Source organism: Molossus molossus, unplaced genomic scaffold (genome assembly GCF_014108415.1).
Source record: "Molossus molossus isolate mMolMol1 unplaced genomic scaffold, mMolMol1.p scaffold_m16_p_6, whole genome shotgun sequence".
Lineage (NCBI taxonomy): Eukaryota > Metazoa > Chordata > Mammalia > Chiroptera > Molossidae > Molossus > Molossus molossus.
In genome coordinates, this window is record NW_023425399.1 from 6419914 (window position 1) to 6444655 (window position 24742).

Consider the following 24742-nt stretch of genomic DNA (forward strand, 5'->3'; position numbering starts at 1 on the left):
CCTCCTCTTGTTATTATTTAAAGTATACAAAAGTCTATTGTAGTGGAAAGAGATGATAAGAACATGATAACTCTTGAGATAAGGTGATATAAACAGCTGGTGTGGCCAAATCATCAGAGGTCATGGGACAGGGTGTTAAGGGGGGTGGGGGAGGATGGGATCCAGATGTTATGTGCTTTTCTCTGTCTTGGAGTTGTCTTGGGGATTAGGAGTCAAAGACCCTGGATTTGCTTTGAGCAAATCGTTTCCCTCTCATGCTTCATCCTTCTCATCTGTAAAACAAGCAGACTCCCCGAACCTGCAGAAATAAATCCCCAAACTTGGTTTCATCTCAGTGCTTTCCTTGGGGAAACTGTCCAAAGTTTGCACGAGACACTTGAGTGACTATGCAAAACTTCCAACTGCCTCGGACAGGCACAAGGGTTCATAACACTCCAGCCTTAACCTTGGACCAAGACGACACAGGAGTTTCCAGGAACGTGGCTTTGCCCTCAGACCGAGGAAGAACAGGACGCACTTGAGTTATGCTAAAGGGAAAAGCTATTTCGGAGCCTGTGTTTTCAAGATCGAGGGTGCGAGAGGGAAAGGTCTAGAGAGGAGACATCCCGGAAGTGCCAGCCAGCCGGAGAGAACGTTCACCCACCGTGGTGTGTTGATTGACGTGGGAGATGACAAAGTGCTTCCTTAGAAGAAGCTTAATTTCTAAATATTGGAAACTGCAGGCAAATCATACGCTTTGGGATAGTTTGTTGTCTTTCAATAATAAAACTTTACGGCAACTAAACGGCACGATCACACTCTTGTGTTAACAGCGACGGCGCCTGACCTTCCCCTTGAGTCAGGAGGCGGGCTGCTCATGAGGAAGCCTAGGGCATACTTCGGATTCCTCAACGACACATCAGTCTCTGGGCTTCAGAGGCAACCGAACCCAGACCTAGATCTGAAAACGCATAATGAAAGCATACCACTTTTACAAAATCCGGAGAAGGGACATCTGGAGAACAAGAATGTGCTTGAGAGGAGAAACAGTCCTGAAGAGTAATGAGTACCCATCAGACCACTCAGAGTTTTCTGCAGTCATCACGGAACTGGGTGGTGACGAATCCGTCAGCCTCATCTCAGCCCAAGTGTGGGGGGCACATGCGAGAAGCCTCAGGGGGTACAGGGACTGGGCCATAAAAAAGAGAACTACAGAGTGAAAGATGGCTCTGTTTTAGATTTCCTCCTCACCCCCACGAAGGAAGTCTCAGTTCAAGTGTCAAGTTCAAGGATTTAACCTCACTAACACTTCCTAAATTCTGTCACAACAAAGAGAGAGCAGATCACAGATTTAAGACTCAGGCAAGCAGCAGGGTATGGCCAGATGGGAAACCATTGTCTAGTTGTCGCTTCACCCATGTGTCTTTATCTATCCATCTGTCTGTCTATCTATCTATCTATCTATCTATCTATCTATCTATCTATCTATCGTGTTTGGATATTAGCTCCTTTTTTTCATAAAGTCATAGTGGTTTTCCATACAAGCTATTGATTAATTAAATTTCCTCTTTAATAAAAGTGTTTATGATAAGTAAAATAATAGCACCAGGGCATGCAGATACGGCAAAAAGTAGGAATTTCGCTGGAGTGAAGTTGGGAAACACTGCCTTATGGTGATAATAGCTAACACTTTAATTTTTTCAGTAACAACCAGGACATGTTCTAAACCTTTTATGGACAGGGTGGGGCAAAAGTAGGTGCACAGCTGGGAGTATGGGACACACAGAGTGCATTCTTGTGTTATATGTATTTATTACTGTACTATTTTCCATGCAAACAGCTGTTGTCCACCCTATAGGTATTAACTTTCTAAACTACCCCTTGTGGTAGGTCTTATTATTTTCCACGTTGTTATAGGGAAAAACGGAGACCGAGAGGGTGTCAGCCGTTTACCCAGAATTCACATCTGGCAGGGGCAGGGGCAGGGTTTGAACTGGAGGATTTGGGACTCCAGAGCGCGTGCACATGACCACTGTGCCATCCTGCGAGTTGAAATGCCCTGTGGCCATCAGGGTCAACCTACAGATCTGTGCGGGCACAGCGTGGGTCAAGCATTTCTCTTTGTAAACGGAGGGCATGGGGGCAAAACCCAAACCCCCAGAGATGTGCTGCACAGGACCTAGCAAGATGGTGCTCCCAGTATTGTCTTCTCTGAGGTCACAGGCGGGCTGAGCGGGAAACGCTAGTGACTCCAAGGCCCCTCCGGAGCCTCCAGCCTCGGAGCTGACTGGCGTCTTTGTCTGTACCCGCCGAAGCCGTGTCGGTGCAGGAAGGCTCTGTACCGCCGTCACCTCTAAGAGACGACGGGGAATCCGCTTTTCAAGGGCAAGCTGAGCAACAGGACCTGAAGGCAGGAGTAACTGACGAGCCCCGTGGCAGAAAGGATTGGAGGATTGAGGGGTGAAAGATCAGAAAGACCCAAAACACGACGACTCTCAGAACCTCTTGATGGACTGACTCTGGTTCCGAGCAGGTGAGTGTCCAGACCCCTCTCAGCGAAACGGCTTCTACGTGAGAATTGGGATCAGGAGTTGCGGAGAGCTGGGGGCTGGGGACACACGGTGACCGCGGAACCAAACAGCGTGACTCCGTCACATGAAAGCCCAGCGTCTGCCTTTTGACGTGACTTGAACCGAATACTCTCTTTCGCGATCGACCTGTAACTTTGCGAAGCAGTTGAGGTGGCTTATTTCACGTGATCTTGGTGGTACTTCTGTGGAAGAGGCAGGCAAGTCTCGTACCACCACATCCAAGATAATGAAATCGAGGCACCAGGCATTAGAAGGCCACCTAACAGGTCCCGGCTGGGAACAGTGACTGGGGTCGAGGGACACCTGCCCCAGTGCCGGACACAGAGCTGAGAAGAGACCCTGTCTCGCCCGAGGGCATCTTTCTTTGCTCCCGCCGATTCCATGTGGGAAGGGGGGCAACCATTGACCGTCTGTCCAATTTTTAAAACAGAAACTGCAAATCGGAATTTTTAAAGTACATTTCTCTGACTTTCATGCTCTGGCAACTAGTCCTCAAAGTCGGAACAACAACAACAGCGACAACAACAACAACAAAGCTGGGACTCTCGTGTAATTTCTAGGAGATACAAGGGGACGTTATCACTGAAAAATAACAATGTTCAAAATGCTCAGATTGCATGGTCTTTGGATCCCCCGGTTTCTAATGAGTGGTCTTGGTTACCCATTGCAACATTTTCAGTCATTTCAGTTCTCAGTGATTCCCTGATCATGATAGTATTCCTCTCAGGACGCATCGAGTGATTGTTCGACACCGACGTGTTCCAACTCCCCAGACATCTCCAGTGTTTTAGGTTTCCATTCGGACAAGCCTTCCCTAGACCACCCGTCTAGCAGAGCCTCCCCCCTCTCGGCTGCTGCTTCCTTTTCTTATCATTATCAGCATCCGACACAGAGCAGTCCTGCCTTATCAGCGGGGACACGTCCCAAGCGCCCTGCCACACGCCACCGACCGTGGAGAGCACCCGCCCTGGACAGACTGTGTTTTATCCTGTGCACACACACCTACGACCAAGTGTCATTTATAAAAGATGCCCAGCAAGAGACTCACAACAGAACTAATAGTAAAATAGAGCAAGTATCATCATAGACTGTAATAGCAGTTATGGGAAGGGGGTCTCTCTCAAAGTATCGTATTATCCTCAACACCTTTCCTCTTCTTGGATGGTACGAGATGAGACAGTGCCTGTGTGAAGAGATGAAGCGAGGTGAAGACACAGGCACTGGGACGTAGCGCTAGGCTACTGCGACCCCCTGACGATACGCCAGGAGGAGGAAGGTCTGCCCCAGGGGACGCTGGAGCATCGAGCAAGGCCATGTTGATGTCCGATGTCAGGCGTGGACAGTGCTGGGGAGCTTAGTATTTTCAGTCTGCGGGTAACTGGAACTACAGAAAGCAAAGCACTTTTTCGACTTGTTCGTGATCTTTCTACCCCCACTAGAATGTCAACTCCTTGAAAGCAGGGATGTTGTTTGATTTGTTCGATGCTGAATTCCCAGAACCACACAGTGCTGTCAACGGTAGGGACGTGATAAACACGTCAAATGAATGAAGGATGGAAAGGCTGATCACTGTTGATAAGATACCAACGCTACTCCTTCCCTAAGGCTGTTGGGGGGATCACAAATATGAGAAAAACAGAAACCCTAACATCCCTAGAAATCCCACCTTACTGACCAGCAACTTGCTCTGGATGTCAGGAAAATTCACAAATCTGTCCAAAGCCAGCCTTTTCTATCATGTTCGAGACTCGACAGCTTCTCGCGGGCTGCCTCCTGGTAACGGCTGAGGATTTTCTGATGACCACAGAGAAGTCAGCTCGAGGCCGGAAGATTAAAAACGGCTCTAACAAGAAGGGAGAAGATTTGAAGGGTCTGTTCCTAGAACATAAAGGTTTTCCATTTTGAAATACTCTCGGAGAAAAACAAAGCTGGGAGTCATTAAAAGTTTTACCAGTTCAAGTTGAGGAGTTCAGGTGCAAGAAGCAAAACACGGACGGAGCAAGGGACCTTCTGCTTTTCTCAAGCGTGAGTTTTGTTTGTTGTCAAAGTGACGACAGCCCCGAGAAACCATTTCAGGAGGGGAAGGGATCCAAAATGCCACCACCTTGGCGCCGTTCCTCTGGAGTGTTTTCTAAGCTTCTTGCCAACCTTAGTCTCGAAAGAAGTGACTAACCTTTCAGACATCAGACAACACTTGGTCCTCTGGGCCCAGGCAACAGATAGTACCAGCTGCTCCTTCTGCGAGGGGCCCCCGGCTCGGCTTCATTTTTCTGAGTCCCTGGCGGCTCGTAGGTACACATGCTACCTCTATTCTCCTTGCATTGCCCGTTCTCCTTTCATCTCCAACATCTGAACTATCCTTCTTGGAAAGTAAGTCAACACACATGTGTGAATGCCCGCCCACCCCCCAGGGCGGGCCAGACCCTGAGCTGTGTTCTGATAAACACATTGTCTGCGTCAGTGCAGGTCAAAGTCGAGTGGGGAAGACCCGCAAGAGGACAGATCGTTTGAGAAGAGACAGTTTGAGCGTCGGCAGCTCAAATGGACCAGTAGAAAAACGCCGCGTAATTTTTCAGTAACTATAAGCTCTTCGCATTATTATACCTCTGTTGGTCTAATTGAGTGTGCTAAATAAATGCTCATTAAGGATGTAAAGATATATAATAACGTGTTCTTACCGACGAGGACGATTGTCCCCTGAGTGCCCGGGCTCACCTCACGGCATTCATGCCCAGGCACCGACACTGTGCATTTGCTTCCTGTCCCTCTGTGTCATGAATCCCTCGAGGGAGGGACAGTGTGTGGTCTTGTTAGTGTCCTCCGTGTCCAGCCTAGGGCCTGGCACCCGATCATCAATTTAGAGGTGTTACATATCGGAATGAACCTGGGGGTGACAAGGGATCCCAGGGCACAAGCCTGAGAGAAGCCAGCTTTGCTCCCCTTTTGACCAAGAAAATACAAAGGTGACACCTCCATGCAAAGTATGAGTGGGTTTTCACGTCCAGAGTAGGGAAACGCCCTGAACAACACCGCCACGTTTAGGAGGGAAGGGGCCTTGGGAGCCCTGTTCCTCCTCCCGAATCCGTCGTTGTCACCATCCACTTCCTCTCCGCAGTCCCGTCCCCACGCCTCCGACTGTCAAGTTTCCGGTTTGCCTCCCAAAGCCGGGTGGCAGAATGTCCTTTTAATTAGCGCGTTCGTAACAACAGCCATTCTAATCATTAGTAAGCCGCTCATCCCACGGAGGAACACACGCAGGAGGCAAGTAGGCGGTGGTAGCTTTAAAACACACGTGAACAGGGACCCAGGAGTGCCGCAGGCAGCAGCCACTGGGGGTCACTACAGGTAGAAGACGTTCCCGCTGAGCGTGGGAAGTCACTCCCTCGATGACCCGCCCTTATACCTTCACTTCAACTGTCCCTAGTGGAAATCAATGCATTATTGTGTAGTGATTTGAAAAGAATATGTTCCCCCCAAATACCATAGCGGTCACGAGGGCAGGGATCACGTCCATGGGGCTCCCAGAGTCTGTGGTGGTCTCTGCACATGGTAGGTGTCCAACGCACGTGTGTGGAATGCAGGGCTCAATCAAATCTCCAGGGTGTGGGCACACGTCCTGGGACAGGGCAGAAACCTAATGCTCCAGAAGGTCCCTTCCCCAGGGACGCTGGGCCCCGGCACAGCTTCTCAGATATTGAATTGACCTCAGGTGGGGACCATGGAGGTCTGAGTGTTCATTCAAAAATTTCTAAGTCCTATTTGCATCCGGACAAAATTCATCCAATTAGATTCTGGGTCACTGCGATGGCGAACTTCTCAGGGAAGAACACCAGTGCGTGAGATCAGTGTCTAATTGGCACTTTCCATCGAGTGGTACCCAGTGATCAGGGCAAAGGGCATCTCCTGGCTTTTTATTTATTATTATTGTTATATTTTAAAAACATATTTTCTTTATTGATTTTAAAGAGAGTGAGAGATAGCGACATTGATGAGAGAGAACATCGACTGGCTGCCTCCTGCACGCCCTCCCCTGGGGATCGGACCCACGACCTGGGCATGTGCCCTGACCAGGAATCAAACTGGTGACCTCTCGGTACCCGGGTTGACCCTCAACCACGGAGCCCCACTGGCCGGGCCTGGCTTTTTAATATAGTGCGTCTCCCTTCGTGGGGGCTTGCACATTTTCTCAGTCCCCACTTCTGGGTGACGGTTCCAGTGACATCTTCCCCACTCAGCACAGTGACACCCATAAGTCTGGGCAATGCCCGGGGCCACCATCTGTCTCCCTTGCCTGTGACTCGGCTGAGCAGCTTCAGGATCTAGAGCCAGGGCCGCCTTTCAGCCCGGCCCTCGTGACGGCCCGGGATGTCTCCGATCATTTCCTCCCCTGCCTTTCATATCACTGAACTGAGACGATCAGTCCTGTCAAGAGCGAGGCCCCGAGGAGAGGCCAGTGCATTAAGACGGAGCGTAATTGCCAGCCTCTGAGTTTCTGACATTAATCGTTTTACTGCGAGAAGACAGCACACTCCCCTCGCTCCGTCTCTCCCTCCGTCTCTCTCCCTCCGTCTCTCTCTCCCTCTCTCTCTGTCTCTCTTTTATTTCCAACACACAGGATGGGGGCGGGGGCAGTTAGGGAAAACCTAAACCTCAACAACAACAAGGTTTGCTAATTAAAAGTAACAGGCTTCCCCCTTTTTTCTTTTGGCAATTTGATAACACAAAACACTTACTCGGGGCCCACAGGGGGAGCACACGGAGACAGATAAAAAATGTTTTGTGTTCATCGAAGCTCACTATGTTAATGCGTATTATCCCATTAATGCGCATCAACATCGGGGCTCGGCTCACCAATGCAAGCAAGAAGCATACACTTATCATCATCTGATAACATGTTTAATGACAGATTGACGGGAGATTTGCAAATGTGAACTGGCATCAGTGTTGCTAACTTCAGCTTCTGCCGCCGCCGCGGCTACGCCAGCATATTTATGTGCATAATTTGATTTCTCAGCCACACTGTTAGTACATTTTTAATATTAACTATGCACGAACAGACAGCCGAACTTAAGTTGCACTGATGGTTGGAGTTCATTAGATTGAAAAAGATGGGCGCCCGGGACTGAGCCGGAGGTGGGAGCCCGACATCCGCGAGCAGCCCTTAACAGACACGCGGCCTTCCCGACAAGCCCAAGCAACGCGGTGCGTGCTGCTGGAGCTCATGAGTGAAGGAAGGAATCGAGAAAGAGGAGGAGGGGGAAGAGGTGGAGTGGGGAGAGGACTTCTCCCCTTCCTCGTCCTGCTTCTCCCCCTCTTACTGGTGTTTCCTGGCAGCGTGTTCCCCACAAATCACGTGCCCAGGAACCCTGATGTCGGGGGCTACTTCTGGGACTCTCACCTGAGACACTATCCTACTAGATCAAGGGCTGGCAAAATGCAGCCCATGGGCCAAATCCGGCCCACCAACTGTTTTGATCAATAAAGTTTTATTGGAACTCAGCCACACCTACTCCTTTTTGTATCCCCTTATGGCTGCATTGGCGGTGGAAGGGCAGGGTCAAGTACTTGCAATGGACACTGCATGGCCTGCAGAGTGCCCAGTATTTACCACCTGGTCCTGGGACAGAACGAGTTTGCCAACCCCTGAGCTAGCTAAGGCTTTGAACACGCACGGCGTTTTCTCAACTCGGGGGCTTTGCATGTGCTGTTCCCTCTGCTTGGAGTCTGCATGCTTTGACAGTGCCAACATCACTGCCTTTCCTATTGGCTGCTGTTCCCGCCACGTCACCAACAGCATATAAACTCCACGAGGGGCAGAGAGCTCAGCCTGGCTCGTTCCTGGACCCCGGTGCCCACACACAGTGTGTGTTCGAACATGCCGGGCTGTGTCGGTTCCAGTTGGGTCTGGGAGCCAGGGGCTTCCTTTAAATGGTGCTGGGTAATTCGATCCTCATTTTGAATCCTTTCTCCCAAAGCGATGGGAACATATTTCATGTGCAAGCCACATTAGTGCCTAGACATTTATTACCTCTGGTATTCATTTGCTTGTTTTGCCACATTATATAACAGGAGGTCACTTTATGTTATAAGCTGTAATTTTTGAATTTTATGATGTAAATTGACCTGCTTCAGGAACCTAGCTATAAAAAGCCTTGTTGTCAAGGGGGGTCAAGAAAAAGTGATGCTGTGTTAATGGTTTTAATTAATGCATTAATTTCACAAAGTTTTTGTTGAGGGCGTAATAGGTGCAGGGTCCATGTCTGAGGTCTTCAAGGAGCTTCCTGGGAAGGGAAGACAGACACATTCACACACACACATGCACAATCCATCACGCACACAGCGGCCAGACTCGTCTTAGAAACGCCATTTGGGTCATGCCGTTCTACTAAAACCCGCCAATGAAGTAAGAATAACCTGAACGCGTCACCATGGCCTGCACAAGTCAGTCTGTGCTAAATACTCAAAGTTACTGCACCTGAGCTCACAGAGTTCCCGTGATACTGGCTTTCTTTCAGTTTCCCCCAACACTCCCAGCTCTTACTTGCCACAGGGCCTTTGCACTTGCTGTCCCTGTCTGAAATCCTCTTCTCAGTCATTTCAGAACTGGTTCCCGCCATCCTTCGTGTCTCAGAGTCAGTGAATACCACTGCGACAGGCCCTTAGTACTTTTTATTTCCTTCATGAGATCTAAAATGATCTTGTTTATTGTTTTCTAGTTTCCTGTCTTTCTCCTCCTATAAGATCTGTGGAGGAAAGGAAAATGCCATTTTGTTTACTGCTGTGCCCTTGGAGCCTAGCACAGTGCCAGACACGAGAAAATGCACAACTAAGTTACATGATATCAGATAATTATAAATCTGATAAAGGATGAGACAGGGTGATGAAAAAGATACACGTACAAGGGTGGGATGGCTTTAGATCAGGACTTGGCATACTAATGGACCAAATCTAGACCACTACCTGATTTTTTTTTTTTTTTTTTAGGGCCCACATATGAAGAATGGTTTTTATATTTTTTAAATGGCTGAAAAAGAGTTAAACGGAAGAATGTTTTAGGACACATGCAAATGATATGAAATTCAAATTTCAGTGTCCATCGAGAAAGTTTTATTGGCACATAGCCACGCCCACTCATTTGCGTATCACCTCGGACTGCTTTAGTGCTACAACGGCAGCCCGAGCAGTGGTGACAGCGTCCGTGTGGACAGAACCCTGAAGACATTTATTCTTTGACCATTGATAGCAATGCTTGCGGACTCCTGGCCTCGATAGATCTTCAGGGAAGCGTCTTTCAAGAAGGCGATGCTACGGTTAAGATCTCAGTGGTGAGAATGGTTAGCAGAAGGATAAGAAAGATTGCATTCGAAGTCCCCGAGTAGAACACGTGCTCACGACACGACAGCCCTTCTCCTGAAGGAGTGAGATCTGAACTGTGACTGCGAATGAGGCCGTTCTGTGCTGGGCAAACTGGCGCAGGGTCGTAAGGAGAGATGAGGATGTCGCACGGAGACTACTGCACGGGTCCCTGCAAGACGGAGGGTGCGCGGCCACCAACCAGACGGCCGTGGGGACCGCAGGGGAGGGCTGACGTGGGAGAAGCACTCTGAGGTCCAGGCAAGGAGAGCAGAGAATGGACGGTGGCAGGAGACACGGAGAAAGAGGAAGGCTCGTGGTCCTAGGCGGGGGCACCAGGGGAATACGGGGAGTCCTCACTGTCATCTCAGAGTCAGAGAAATGAGACGTCAGGACAGTGAAAGGATGGGGTCTTGGGAACGACTGGAAAAGAGGAATTGGACCTGGGGTCGTTCCTCTTCCTCCCTCATACTGACATCACAGCCTCTCCGGGCACACCAACGTTCGCCCGAGCTGTCAGGTGCTGACTCAGCCCATGGCTTCCGCGTGTGTGTGTCTGACCCAGGCCAGAGTGACCGTCCATCCCCCCAGCCACAGGCATTGCATCCAGAGTAGGGGCCCCGCAGGCCAATGAAACTCGCTCTCCATATTCGATCGGCACCTTGAAAACAGGCACCGTGTCCACCGAAACTCCTGAGCGGATACGACACGCCCCTGGAGCCAGGCCAGGAGTCTCGCCATTTACCAGAAAACGAAGACGACAGAGGAAACCTGAGCTGAAAGACCAAGTTCTGACGACAGAGAGCCTTGGAAACCAGGAGTCCTCGGTGTGTGAGGCCAGCTCTGTCCTTGGACGAGCCAACAAATTCCGTTTTGCTAAATTAAGTTTGACTTGGTTTGCCGTCAGTGGTAAACAGGAGATTTCGAGACACACCGCTTGGAGTTAACCCGCTGCACAGCTGTAACAATTGCTTCCGAAGAATTTATGGCCCATCTTTTCAGACGTATAGGAAGGTGTCAAGCTAAGTCAAGAAGAGGACCGGTTCCCTTGACTGCTAATCAAGGCTCTTCAGGCAGGAGACTCTCCCCAGTATTGTAGAAAACGCTGAGCCGATATCGTTTGTTCCTTTACATCAGTGGTTCTCAACCTTCCGTGACCCTTTAATACAGGTCCTCATGTTGTGGTGACCCCCAACCATAAGATTATTTTCATTGCTACTTCATAACTGTAATTTTGCTACTGCTATGAATCATCACCGGAAATATGTGTTTCCGATGGTCTTAGGCGACCCTGTGCAGGTGGAGAACTGCGGCTTTAAATGCTCCCGGCAGAGTCTTGCAAACCCCCAGGCCTCCTGCGCTCCTAGATTTTGGCCCGCTAGTTTCCTCTGCTCCTGAGCTTCGCATCGGAGACAGGGTCAGGTGGGAGACTGAACGAAAGCCAATAGGAGCAAAGTTCTTAGAGTCCGCCCACCACACCAGCTGCTGTGGTTAGAGCAGAGTCTCTATGTGTGGTCCCTGGACCAGCCTCATGGGATCCTCAGGGGACTTGTCAGAAATTCAAAACCTCTGGCCCCGCCCAGGATCTACTGACTCTGACCCTCTGGGGTGGGGCTCAGCCATCTGGGTTTAACAAGCCCTTCCCACGATTTGGTACACGCCCAAGTTTGGGAACTACTGATGGTAAAGCATTACCTGGATATATATATTTTTAAATATATTTTTTTCTTTATTGATTTTAGAGGGAGAAGAAGGGAGAAGGAGAGAGAGACACAAACATTGATGAGAGAGAACATTGATTGGCCGCCTCCTGCATGCCTCCCACTGGGGATCGGGCCCACAACCTGGGCATGTGCTCTGACTGGGAATCGAACCGGCGACCTCTTGGTGCAGGGGTCAATGCTCAACCACTGAGCCACACCGGCTGGGCTGGATAATTTTTTTTTTTACCAACCCCTGAGGTGGGACAGTTATCCCTAGTCCTTGGAGGAAGAAATTGTGTCTTAGAGAGGTTAGGACATTTGCTTTATTTCTGGTGAGTAGTGGAAACTGGATTCAAGCCCAGGCAGCCTGACCCCCAGACCTCTGCAGTGCCCTCCAGCCAGGGCGGGCACCGCCATCAGCACCTGTGTTCCCAAGCCCAGTGCCGGGCTTGCATTCCAGTGGCCTGGCAGAGATACTGTCCCAGATGGACAGGTCCTGTTGCCTTTCTGCTGATCCCTGCCGAGCCTTGGGACACATTTGTCAACCTCCAAGGAACTTTCCACTTACAAAAATATTTGCAGGAAAAATAAAAAGCAGCCACAGAGCCAGAATCCCAGCGTTAGACAAACTTCAATTCAGGTCCACCGGGGTCCTGGGGTGGCTCAGGCCACGAAGGAATTTGTGACCATCCTGCTTGGACCGTCCTCTCGTGTCTCCTTCCTCATGCTGTGTTCTTCCCAGTGAATGCTGTGGTTCCAGAGGCCTCTTCGCTTGCAGTGATTTATCCGCGACCGCTAATGTTCGGTTATAATTCCCCATTTCAGATGCGAAAATGGCTCATCACATTCCCCACAAGGGCCTCTCTACAATGATGTATAATTTAAAAATTAACATGGGGACAGAGGAGAGTGCATTTGTGAACCGGGAATGCAGAGCCGCGGAGGTTAGGACTTGAGAAGGTGAGCTCAGACTCGGCCGGGCGCCCAGCAAGCGCCTCCGGCCCTCGTGGCCGTGACTTCGGGGCCTCCCTCACACCCCCCAGATCACTCGCGCGTCTCGAAGCACAGTCGCACCAACGGGGTGCTTATATTAGGGTCCCCTCCCCATGGTTAGGAACATTCTTTAATCCCTGACACAGACTTTTCCGATACATGAACCAGGAAAAAAAGAAAAATCAATGCTTGATTTCTAGGAAGGACCAAGGAGACCTGAACAACAAGATCAGAAAAACAAAAACCAAAATCCCACAAAACAAAAGTCCCAGGGCGGTTCTCGAGGGGCCACTGGGGCTGGGTTCGCAGCATCATGGGCTCTGGACGGAGGCGGCTTCTCCCAGAAGTCTTTGGACGGGAGAGTAGGAAGCCCATCCCTCTCCAGGGAAGGACACGGAACAATGACCTGTGTAGGGAAAAACAAGGCAGGGAGCGAGAAGGCGAGCTCGTGCCGGGGGGAGACAGGGCCCTGTTTCTGCGTGTGCGGCCCTGGAGACACTGCTGCGCGGCGCTGGTTCAGCCACTCACGGCCTTGTGACCACGCCGTTCCGGGTCCGCGCTGGCATCGAGTGGCTACAATTATGGATTGCAAATTTATTGACATTTGACATCTCCACCAGCCTTCCTCTGATCAACAGAACTCGCCGCCGCCAAACGGAATAATTACGGAAGATTTCAGCAGTCACGGGGATGCCAAAAAGGTCATTAAATCATCTTGGAAAAACAATGTGTTCCTCCATTTCATCTTGCTAGTAAATCTGCTGCCGGCGTCAGGACCACCTAGGGTTGGCGCTCAGGGGAGGGGGGTTGAATTACAGAAAGGAGGGAGGAATTAAATTAGGATTGAAAAATAGGAAGGCGAGCACAGCCGGGACCCTTTGCGGTGCACTTCATAATTCCTGGACACGCATAAAAAGTGTGGTTTATTTGAACCCAAGGGGATTCTTCTTGGGAAACAGGAGAAAGGCATGCCTGGGGCTGGGGGTGGTCCAGGGGAGATGCCGGAAGAGACAGTTGTGTCTAGAACCCACTGCGGAAGGCGGTAGAGTCTGTCCAAATGCCCTACGTGTCTTCTTTGTCGGACACCTTGTTCCTAGGCAAGCATGGCTCCGAGGGACCAGATAACGGTCCCCAAGCTCACCGGCTCCACTGCGGTCCAGCTCACCCCTGCCTGCCTCCTCACTGGTCCCCACTTTTGCTCTCGACACTCAGCAGGCAGGGTGATCTTCAGAGGAAAGATCATGCCACTCGTGTGCGTAAACCCATCCGATGGCTTCTCACTGGGCTCGGAGAAGACAAGTCCAAAGTTCTCAGGTGTTCTGCAAAGCCCAGACTTGTCTCCTGCTTCAGCAACCCTCACCCAAGGCCTGCCCTACACCCCCGCCCCGGCTGTCACCCCTCTGGCCTCTCTCTGAAGCAAACGCTCCCAATTTGTCCCACGACTGGCTCCTTCTTCACCTCCTCATCTGTTCCCCTGACTCCCTAGTTAAAGGAGGCGGCCCTGGCAGAGCCCCTCACATTGCCCTGTAGTCCCTTCTTAGAAATTATTTACTCCTATTCACGTGCTCCACGAACGCCAGCTGTGAGTGTGATGACCAACGTGCTCTCCGTTGAGAACGCACGGTCTGGGCTCTCCTCGGCTCAGGTGGAGCCCAGCACCGGGGCCAAAGCCTGGTGGGGAGCAGGTCCTGCAAGAGTACGGATTAAGGGACAGCTGACGGAAGGTCGCCAGTACACCTGCCACCGAGGATGCAGAGCCGTTCCTCTCGTTCACCTGCAGGCGTATATTTACTGCTCCGCGGGCGTGTGCACCCCGGGGAAAGCATTCCTGAGCTCAGGTGTACAAGCCTCACGGCAGGGCTGGTCCTCGGGACAAGTCACGGGGCTGGGAACGTTTCTCACTTCCTCACACGTCTCTGTGCTGTGCAAAGCCCGGAGAGTCCTCCCCGTGGGGCTCCCCTTACGTGCTGGACGCTGTGCCGAGGGTTTTATTTGCTTTATTTACCCTACTCGCCCCACTGATGAGTGGCACGGGCATTACTGTCGTTCCACACACAGAGAATATCAAAAGGAAGTTAGGATCATCTCTTGGGTAGTCCTCCCTCCCTCCGTCCCTCTCTTCCTTCCTTCCGATAGTCATAGCGTCTGTGTGTGAACAGCTAAGCAGACGCAGCCCCTGCCCCGGAGCTTAGAGGTGGCGTCGGCTCCATGCCCAGCGGATGGCAGGCGCAGGAAGCCCCGCCGCCCACCACTTGCCAGCCCTATCAAGTCAGCTTCATGGAAAGTGTTCAAATGTTTCCCTAAGCCAACCTTCCCTGGCCACCTGTCTCTATGGGGCTCACGAACAAGGAAGAAGCCATCGTGTGTACGCCCCTCAGCCCCCCTGCCTGCGCCCCCTCCCCCGCCCCCTTCTCCCCAGAACGGGGCTCTGATCGTGCGGAGCGACGCACGTTTTCTGGAACGAACCATCCACCAGCTCCACTTGCAGGACTGTAGTCTGGCCATTGTTTCTTTCCGCGGCTCTCGGCCTCTCCCCCACCTGGCTCGCTCCTCCGCCTCGTTCCGGACTCGACCCGGGCCTCTGCTCGTTGGGCCACACTCCCCGAGCCCTCTGGCCCGGCACGATCCCTGGGCCAGGCGGAAGCCCCGCTGAAGCTGCGGGCATCACACCTTTCTTCCGTGACGGGCTGCCAGTCTTCGAGGGCGGGTCCTAGGCTGCCTACGCCGTGGCACCAGCCACTGCCGGACACACGACACGGCTCAACGCATGTCCTCACGTTGGTCTTTCCCGAGGCAGGAGAGGTGACCTGCTTTCGGCACATCACCACCACTGTGGCCGTGTCAGTAACACTGTTAAACACGCCCGACGGCCTCAGCTCTGGGACGGCTGCCGTTGAACAGCTACGAGGGACGTTCTCCTGCACCACACCAGGAGGACAGGTAGGGCCTCTGTTTGCATCCTTGTCACGCTCTGTGCCGCCAGCCTTCACGCAGCCACCCGGCGGTGCGGCGGCTGAGGCGCAGGTAGGAAGGGCAGACCGGCCCGTTCCAAAGCCCGTGTCCGTGCCCACCGAGCATGGCCGCCACCTGCTTCCTTCACGGGAGTTCTGGGCACCCCGAGTCCCCGTCTCCTGACCCTCCGGGGCAGGCCTTCCCGCTGCCCTCTACTCCCAAAGACCTCTCGCTTCCATCCTCTTGCGTTTCTGGGACGACGAGGTCCTGATTGGTCCTTTGACTGGCAAGCCACAGCCAGTGCTATCCAATGAGGACCCGTCTCCATGGTTACGGCACACCAGAGAACCCACAGGAAGGCAGCAAAGGGGGAAGTGGAGGCCACAGCAAACACGGGGGTGGGGGGGAGGCCGCCGTCAACAATTAAACATGACAAAATCCCCCGGCGAACAAAAATAGAACCACTTGACTGTGACATCGAGTAATGTAGCGTTGAAAAGAACGTAACCTGAAGCATCGTTTTCCCCCCATAGATGCAAAAATACCCGATAAAGCCACACACACACGGAAAGTACCCGTTTGCTGGGGGGCCCGAGGGCCGGAAGTTGTCTTTGGGCTTCCAGGGTATTTAAACGTTTTGATTTCTATGTTTTTGCCTGGTCATCTTCTCTCCCATACAAGCATACCTTGGGACAGGGTCGCATCTCACACTTCAGTGCACACCCAACAGAACGGAACCGACGGCACTCCAGAAAGGGGCTGGGAGAACCTGGGGCCCGAATGCTGGCTGGGGGTAGGTGCAGCACCCCTCTGCCCACACTTGATCTCCCGTTCGGCCACGTCCTGGCTGTGATCTCGCTGGCTCGCCACCGCTCTGCGGCTGGCTTCGTCACCTGCAAGCTGGGGTCACCGCGGTTCTGCCCTCATAGCACTCGGGGTTGAGATTAGTTGAGGTGGCGCCTTGAAAGGGCCCAAGCACAACGGCTGGGATACTGCGAATCCCCCCTAGAGTGGCTGCTGTGTCCGTATCAGCCACGGCAAGGACAATAGTGATGGCCGACACTGTGCCGGGCTCTGTTTTAAACACTTCCTTTTCTTTCTTCTCAATATTTTTTCTTTATTGATTTCAGAGAGGGAGGAAGGGAGAGGGAGGGAGAGAGAGAAACATCGATGAGAGAGAACATTGATTGGCCGCTTCCTGCATGCCCCCTATTGGGGGTTGGGCCTGTGCCCTGCCTGGGGATCGAACCAGCGACCACTTGGTACATGGGTCGATGCTCAACCAGTGAGCCACACCGGTTGGGCTAAGCACCTCCTTTTCTCAGCACATTGATTCATCAGCACCACCACCATCACCTGCATTGAAAAGGCCAAGACAGACCTTGCTGAGCATGACTCAGCACTGGTGACCGGCACTGTAGCAAGTCGCCTTTCTCATGGTGGCTGGCGGCAGAGAGACCATCAGAGGGAAAGAAATGCATGTTACAGCGCCACTCCATCCTGTCTCAGGGGCACCCAGGGCCACCTGACCCTTTCATTTCACGCCCCCAGAGCTATTTTAGTTAGACCTGTACTAAAGTCTCTCCTAGTTCTTCAAATGAAAGGGCTCAACCCGTCCCACATCCTGACTTAAACCTTAAGCAAACAAAAAAGTGTTTGACACAGGGCTGGTGTTGCTCAGTGGTGAGCATCGACCCCTGCACCAAGAGGTCGCTGGTTCGATTCCCGGCCAGGGCACATGCCCAGGTTGTGGGCCAAATCCCTCGTGGGGGGCATGCAGAAGGCAGCCAATCGATGTTCTCTCTCACCTATGTTTCTATCTCCTTCTCCCTTCTTCTCTCTAAAAATCAATAAAGGAAAAAATGTATATATAAAAAAAGTTTGACCCAGGTGGATCAAGGTGGAAAGCAGAGGGGAATGAAGCTGGAGAAGCACCTGCTTCGTGGGCGGGGTCCAGTGGGCGGGGCCTGTGAGCAGGGGTCCAGTGGGTGGGGACCTGTAAGGGGGGGTCCAGTGGGAGGGGGCCTGTGAGCAGGGTCCAGTGGGCGGGGCCTTGAGCGGGGTGGGGGGGGTGTCCAGTGGGCGGGGACCTGTGGGGGGGTCCAGTGGGCGGGGTCCAGTGGGCGGGGGCCTGTGAGCAGGGGTCCAGTGGGTGGGGACCTGTAAGGGGGGGTCCAGTGGGCGGGGTCCAGTGGGAGGGGGCCTGTGAGCAGGGTCCAGTGGGCGGGGCCTTGAGCGGGGTGGGGGGGGTGTCCAGTGGGCGGGGACCTGTGGGGGGGTCCAGTGGGCGGGGTCCAGTGGGCGGGGGCCTGTGCCCAGCGCTGTCTCTGCACTGTTTTGCCTAATTTTCACCACAAACTGAGCTGGAAGAAAGGAGAAGGATTTAACCACCACAGATCTGTGCCCATCTTTCTTATCAACCTGAACGCGGATCCTTTTCCTGAGTGTTCCCAGCATGACTGAAGACGAGCCCACTGGGAGTGCCCTCCACACCTCCACACATGGGCCTCCTGCAAGCCAAACACACAGAAACAAACAGGAGATAACGCGTGTGCAGGAAAAAGCTCGGCCTGTGCTCTCGGCACAGCCCTGGCCTCCTGGGTCTTGGGAGGTGAATGTTTTCGGCAGCTGCACACATTCTCCAAGGCGCCCCCCACCCCTGGAATGTGACGTGTGCCTTTGGCTCGTGGCATCCCTGTGTCCTGCCCGGTGAGCCTCCTGCTACACTCACACTGGATTTAACACGAGGATGTGCCACACACCGATTGTCCACCAGCTCCCCTTCCTTCAGGGGAGAGAGACCACACCCAGACGCCTTGCATTTCGGTACCCTCAGCACCTCCGCTCTGTCATCGCGTGGCCTCCGCACCCCTTAACAAACTGCCCTGTGATTCTTGCAGGGCGTGGCGTCGGGGCTGATTTAAAATCCCCGCATTGCTAAAACTGCATTGTTCTTCATCAAGTCGAGTCATTTTTATGTGGAGTGTCAAGCTCCCTAACAAATAACTCCTGCCAGACAAATCAAGTTCCTCGTCTTAGAGCCGCGGCTAAATAGTTTATAGCTTTAATCTGCTCACCGAGGTGTGCAGTCTATGACAGTAATTATAAATGCAAGGAGAAATTATAGCTGAATGCTTTAACTGCATTAGGCGCTGTCTGATGAACAATCATGAGCTCCTGCTCACTGCCGACTGCGGAGGGCAAGTTGGTGTCAGGCGGGAGGATTTCGGTTCTGCGTGGTTTTTCCTCCCATTTACCACGGAATGTCACTTGTCTTCTATAATGCAGGGGGGAAAAAGCACCGTGAAAAGCTTTAAACTTGATAGTTAAAAAAAAAATAGACAAAGCGAAATGCGGGAGAAAACTGTTTATCATGACGACTTCTTTTTTTTTTTTTCTCTTTCTCTGTTTTGTTCAGTGGCGGATTCAGTTTCAAATGAGTTCGTTGGAGGTAACTGCTTGTTTACTTACTAGGGGCCCTTTTAAAAAAAAATCCCTCCTGAAGCCATTTGTGGGAAATCGTTATAGAGAGAGGCTCCTTTAAATGAAGGGCAAGGTCAAAATCAGCCCGAGTAGGAGCTCCAGGGCTAGTGGATGTCCCTCCCCGAGACCCTGCTTTCCATCTGTATCTACCTAAGCTAATGACACCATTTAGCTCTTTATTTCCCCCTCCTCACTTTCACAGAAAGACGTTTTTAATTTAGCTGAAGAATTACACAAATGTATTTTAAAGACATAAATCCATATAAAAAATATGAGCTAATTAAAACATTGCACTCCCTGTCGCTCATGGATTTTCAATTTAGCGAAAGAAAAAAGAATTGCATCTGGTTAAATGAAAAGATGATACTGATGGCAGATTGGAGTAAATGAAAAATAATGTTACTCTATATTAAAGCACCAAATTATACACGTCAGGATTGAGCATTCAGAAGTCCAAACGAGGGGACGGCAGCCGAGATGGAACGCGCTCGCGCGGGGGGTGAGCCGGTCGCTTGGCCGAATGAACACGTTCAGAGACGAGGCCGTTACTTTCTCCCCGCGTCGGAAATGCCGTCATCTCGGAGCCGACCCTGTTTCTCAGTTCTCATTTTGCTACCCCAAGATGAATCCCAGAAAGTCAGGATGAGGATTTAAACAAATTCCTAGACGTCTACTTTCACCGGAATTTGGGCCGGTTCTTGGTGAGACACCGTATGGCAGACATATCATTAATCACCTGACCCAACAAGGACATTGACACTCTGATGAGGATGCTTGGCTTCCTCCTGCAGGCCCGGCCCAGGCCCGAGGGGCAATATTCGGTTTGCAGTTGCACCTCCAAGGAGAGGACTTGCTCATGGCTCAGCTCTCTGGCCCCACGTACAGCCTTTTCTCTGCATGGCTGAGAGTCTGCGTCTAGCCTGAGCAGCACCCAAAACCTACCTGGCAAGGGTGGGAGAGACCGAGGGGCTGAGGAACGTCGGTGAGTAGGGAGTGGCCCTGGGTTTGAATCCCACCTGGGCATTTACTGTATGTTCGTGGACAAATCATGAAACCTTTCGAGCTGTTTGCAAAAGCAGGCGGAGATGAATAACCACTCTGGCTCCTAGGAAGAGGCCAGGAAGGGCTAGTTGTGCGGTCACTGCTGTCATGGTAATGACACAGCAGGTGGGGACCACGGGGGCACCTGTCTGGTGTTACTGAGCTGGGAAGACAGCAGGTTCTATGTGCTTCAGGGGAGGCTGAGGTGCACGGGAGGGCCCAGCTGACAGTCGAGAATGCGCTCTGCCCTGTGAACCTTCTCTGTGCCAGGCTTTGCGGAAGAGAACTGCTTACTTAGACGTACTTCCCACACCTCGGCTATGTCCACGTTCTATAGACACAGAGGCGGGCTATCAGCCGGGGTTCATGTGTTGCGTTTGGACTCAGGCTCCAGGGCCTTGGCAGCCAGAGTTCTTCCCCTGACATCACGCTGCCTCTGAAACACCCACCCCTCTTCGCGTCCCCTGGGACCGGGCACGCCCTCCCACGGGCTCCAGTCACCGTTGACCTCACCTGCCCATCTGAGTGTCTGTCACCAGCCTCCAAGGCGTGCTCTTGTCCAGGCCACGGGTTTGTACCCTGGGACTAGCACGGACGGATGGAGTGGGGTTTTCTCCATCGGTGATGAGAGACTGAGGCTCAGGGCTGGTGGGAGCTCGGGGCATTCACGCAGAATCTCTCTGTCTCCATTTCCCCTCCTGTGACTGAATCCACCTCCACCTCGTAGGGCTGTTTGTGGAATACAGGGAAATGACGATTGGGAGGTGCCTGGTGTATACTCAGCACCGCTGCGGGCTCACCATTATATAGCCACCGTGAGCAAGAGGCTGCTGCCTGGTGACAGCCAGTGTGACGGTGTGCAGGATGAAAGGACTGTAGGGGGGAGTCAGGAAGGAGGGAAGGAAGAGAGGAAGGGAGGGAGGGAGGAAGGAAGGAAGGGAGGGAGGGAGGGAGGGAGGGAGGGAGGGAGGGAGGAAGGAAGGAAGGAAGGAAGGAAGGAAGGAAGGAAGGAAGGACTTACTCAAAGGATGAAGGAATGGTTAATGCTTCTTAGAGACAGTAATCGGTCCAGCCTGTATCAACGATCAATCAACAGACGAGTGTGGGCGAGGATGTTAAGAGAAGAGCACCCTCGGGGGTGGGATTGTAAATTGGTGCAGCCCCTGTGGACCACGGTATGGAGGTTCCTCAAAAAATTAAAAATAGAGCTACCTTATGACCCAGTAATTCCACTTCTGGGTATCTGTCCAAAAGAAATCCAAAACACTGGTTCAAGAAGCCATCTGTACCCCTGTGTTCCTTGCAGCGTTATTTACAATAGCCAAGTGACGGAAGCAACCCGGGCGTCCGTCGATAGGTGACTGGAGAAAGGACACGTAGTACAGATATACACATGGAATCTTACTCGGCCATGAAAAAGAGTGAAATCTTGCCATTTGTGACAACATGGATGGACCTAGAGGGTAAGGGAAGTCAGGCAAAGGCAAATACCATATGATTTCACGTATATGTGAAATCTAAAAAACAAAACAATAGAACAAACAAAACAGAAACACCCTCATAGTACAGGAAGCAAATTAGTGGTCACCAGATGGGAGTGACCACAGGGGGGTGGGGGATGGGTCAAAAAGGGGGAGGGATTGAGAAGTACAAATGGCCAGTTATGGAACAGTCCTGGGGAGGTGAAGTACAGCCCAGGGAATCTAGCCGGTCCTATTGTGGTAACTTTGTAATGGTGTCAGGTGGGTGCTAGGTTTATTGGAGGGGGGCCACTCAGTAAGTTTTATCAGTGTCTCATCACTGTGTTGTACACCTGAAATTAATATCATATTATGTGTCCACTATAATTGAAAAGACGTTAGACCAACCAGCCCATTTTGCTCATCGATGGTCCTATAATCCATATCGTCAGGGTTGGCAGATTTAGCAAATAAAAACACAGATTGCCCACTTAAATGTCAATCTCAGATATAACAATGATTTTTTTTTTTTTAAGTATAAAGATGGCCATAGCATTATTTGGGACATACTTATACTAAAACTTATTTGTCACTTATCTGAAGTTCAAATTTAACGGGACATCCTGTGCCTCATCTGGCAGCCTTGCATGCTGTTCACCATGAGCATGGAGTTTTATAAAACCACCCACAATGGAGGTGGCGGCTTATCGGACTAGAATTCGTTCCCACCACCAATGTCAAGGCTAAGTGTGCTGCCAAACATACACGCTGAGTTCCATGGTAATGACTATAATTTCAAGTCCTTCTGCATTTTAGACTCATTGATTTGCTCTTTGTTTAATTTCTATGATTCAAGAGCGTGTGGTTTTTAAAGGTATATACAAGTACCGACTGAAATGGTTTCAGATTACTTCTCTCCTAGACGAGAAATGCACCATTTATATTTGCTAATGATTGTTTAAGGGGAAGTTGTAGTTAATATTTGGCAGGGCAATTTTGCAAGCTTTAAGACATACCGAAGAAAGGAAAGATGATTCTGGTCAAAATTGGCATCTTCTAGAGCCCTACAGATACAGGAAAAACCCCCACTCTTCCATGAACTCTCGATCACGCGTTCTGAAACACCGTGTCGTTTAGCATGATCCCTGCTGCCATGCGCACCAACTAACATCAGACTCCCAGATAATGCCGAGCTCACTTTGTGACCGTTCGAAACCGCTCTGAGCAGCGGGAGAAGCATTGCATAAATATTGTTCCAAAAGAGGACCCAAGGGCACAGGGATTCTTTTCCGGGTCACCGAGGCGTCAGAAAGCCCCCTCGGGCCCCTGTGGGAGCTGTTCCTGCAGCCTGGAGGAGCTTTAGAGCATCACAGACACCCCAAACACCGGCCCCTTTTATGTACGCGCAGCACACCTACACCCCCGTCGCTTTACGTGAGTCCCAGATAGTCAGACCCGTTTTCCTGCCATCCTCCTCCGAACCACGGAATGACAGTGTTGATATCAGGGGGCTGCTTTGATTTCCTATAATGATAACTCTGTAATACAGTGCTTCAAAGGTCAAAATCAGAGATATGTATTCCTGAACAAAAGCAGAGAGATGGGAAAAAGCTCTCCCAGCTACACATTTAACAGATGCTGGTGGGGCTCGGCGGTCAAGCAACAGATTCATCAATACCTTTCGTGTAGGTCTCCCCCAAATTGTCGGTGTACCTTTGCTGCCTTAGAACAGGCATGTACGTTTCAGATCGGCACTACGGCTTGCCCCCCCCCACCCCATTTATACATCGCCATGCTTTGGCAGTGATGTTAATTCTTTTTAAAAAAAAAATGATTACAAAACCTATCAGGTGGAGAACCAGTCTTTATTGTAGCACAAATAGACATTCCCTATTTGTCCTCTTCACCATGGTTTAAACTTACTACTAAGGAATTGGAAACATCTCTCGTCTCTGTGTATATTCTGTGTATAGTCACCGTTTTTTTTCTGGAAGGACCAGAAAAGCATCATAGCAAGTTACATAAAATTTAAAATGCCATATAGCGAATAAATAGGTTTGTCGAGCCCCAAGCTCACGGGTGGATTCAACAGATGCTTTTCAGCTTCTCTGTCAATAGCGTGAGCGGAACAAATCATGCTGGGGAAACGAGAGATGAATCTGCCAATAACGCGTTTTAATTATCATGATCAAAACATGCAAACAAAACAACAGTCTTCATTTGGGCCCAGAGAACCATTAGAATGATGGGGTGGTGTCCCCCTTTATCAGAAGCTCTGAGATCTTTTGACCGGAAGTCCCAGATCAGACGTTTCAACCCTTTATTTCCTTTGACCATCTCACACTTAGTCTGCCTCCCTCCCTGTTGGGAAGTGAGCCCAAAGCCAAGTTGTAGAAACACGTGTCTCCACCTGGACCCCCGCTAGTGCTCATACTTTTGTGGCTTGATCTGAAAACCTCCTGTCGAAACCAATGCTCTGACCATCGAAGATGGTGAGGGCTTCCCCAGTCAGTTATTCTCAGCGGTTCATATCTTATTGTGAATTAATTAAAAGAGCTAATCTGTAACCTAGCATACATCGGACAGGCAAGTATCAAAGCTCTGAGTCAGCTTGGGTCCTCATCTTGGAGTGTGACCCGTCATGGAAGACACCCTGAATAGGTGTGAGGGTCCCTCGCACATGGGTGGGGTGAGCATCGTGCTGGAGGGAACAAAAAGGCAGCAGAGAAAATACACAACAAGAGAAAAAGGATTTGTTAAGACCGAGCCTGGAACACACTTGCAAATGGCCTGTGTGACTAGTCTGCCGAGGTATCTGACCTCAGTCTCTGTCCTCTTTGATCATCGGGGCACTGGGACTCTGCAAGGCACGGACTTCTAGGATACCCAATGCAAATCACCTCGAGGCTGCGACCCCAAGTGCACTGGCCAAGGGTGTGCAGAAAGCCATTTATGTAAAATAAAAGCCATTTCTTTATGTAAAATAGAATCTCCAGGGCGTGCACCGATCTTGGTACTGGTCTGGTGTTGGTCTAGCCTAAGGAGAGAAGGAGACGAGCCTCCTCCCTCTTCCTCTCCGTGTTATGCGGAGAAGAGTATCTTTCTGCCGCCGGATGACGGGCAGATGCTCTTCCCGAGGAAAGCTCACGGAAGAAATGAGCGCAGGGAAGGGCGTGGAAGGGCGCGG

General features: G+C 51.3%; 1 protein-coding gene across 1 annotated transcript in view; it reads right to left on the reverse strand.

Annotated features, from left to right (window-relative positions):
- The window catches only part of TSHZ2 (teashirt zinc finger homeobox 2), a 415499-nt gene that overhangs the window by 133979 nt on the left and 256778 nt on the right, over positions 1 to 24742 (reverse strand). The gene's annotated exons all lie outside the window — the stretch shown is intronic.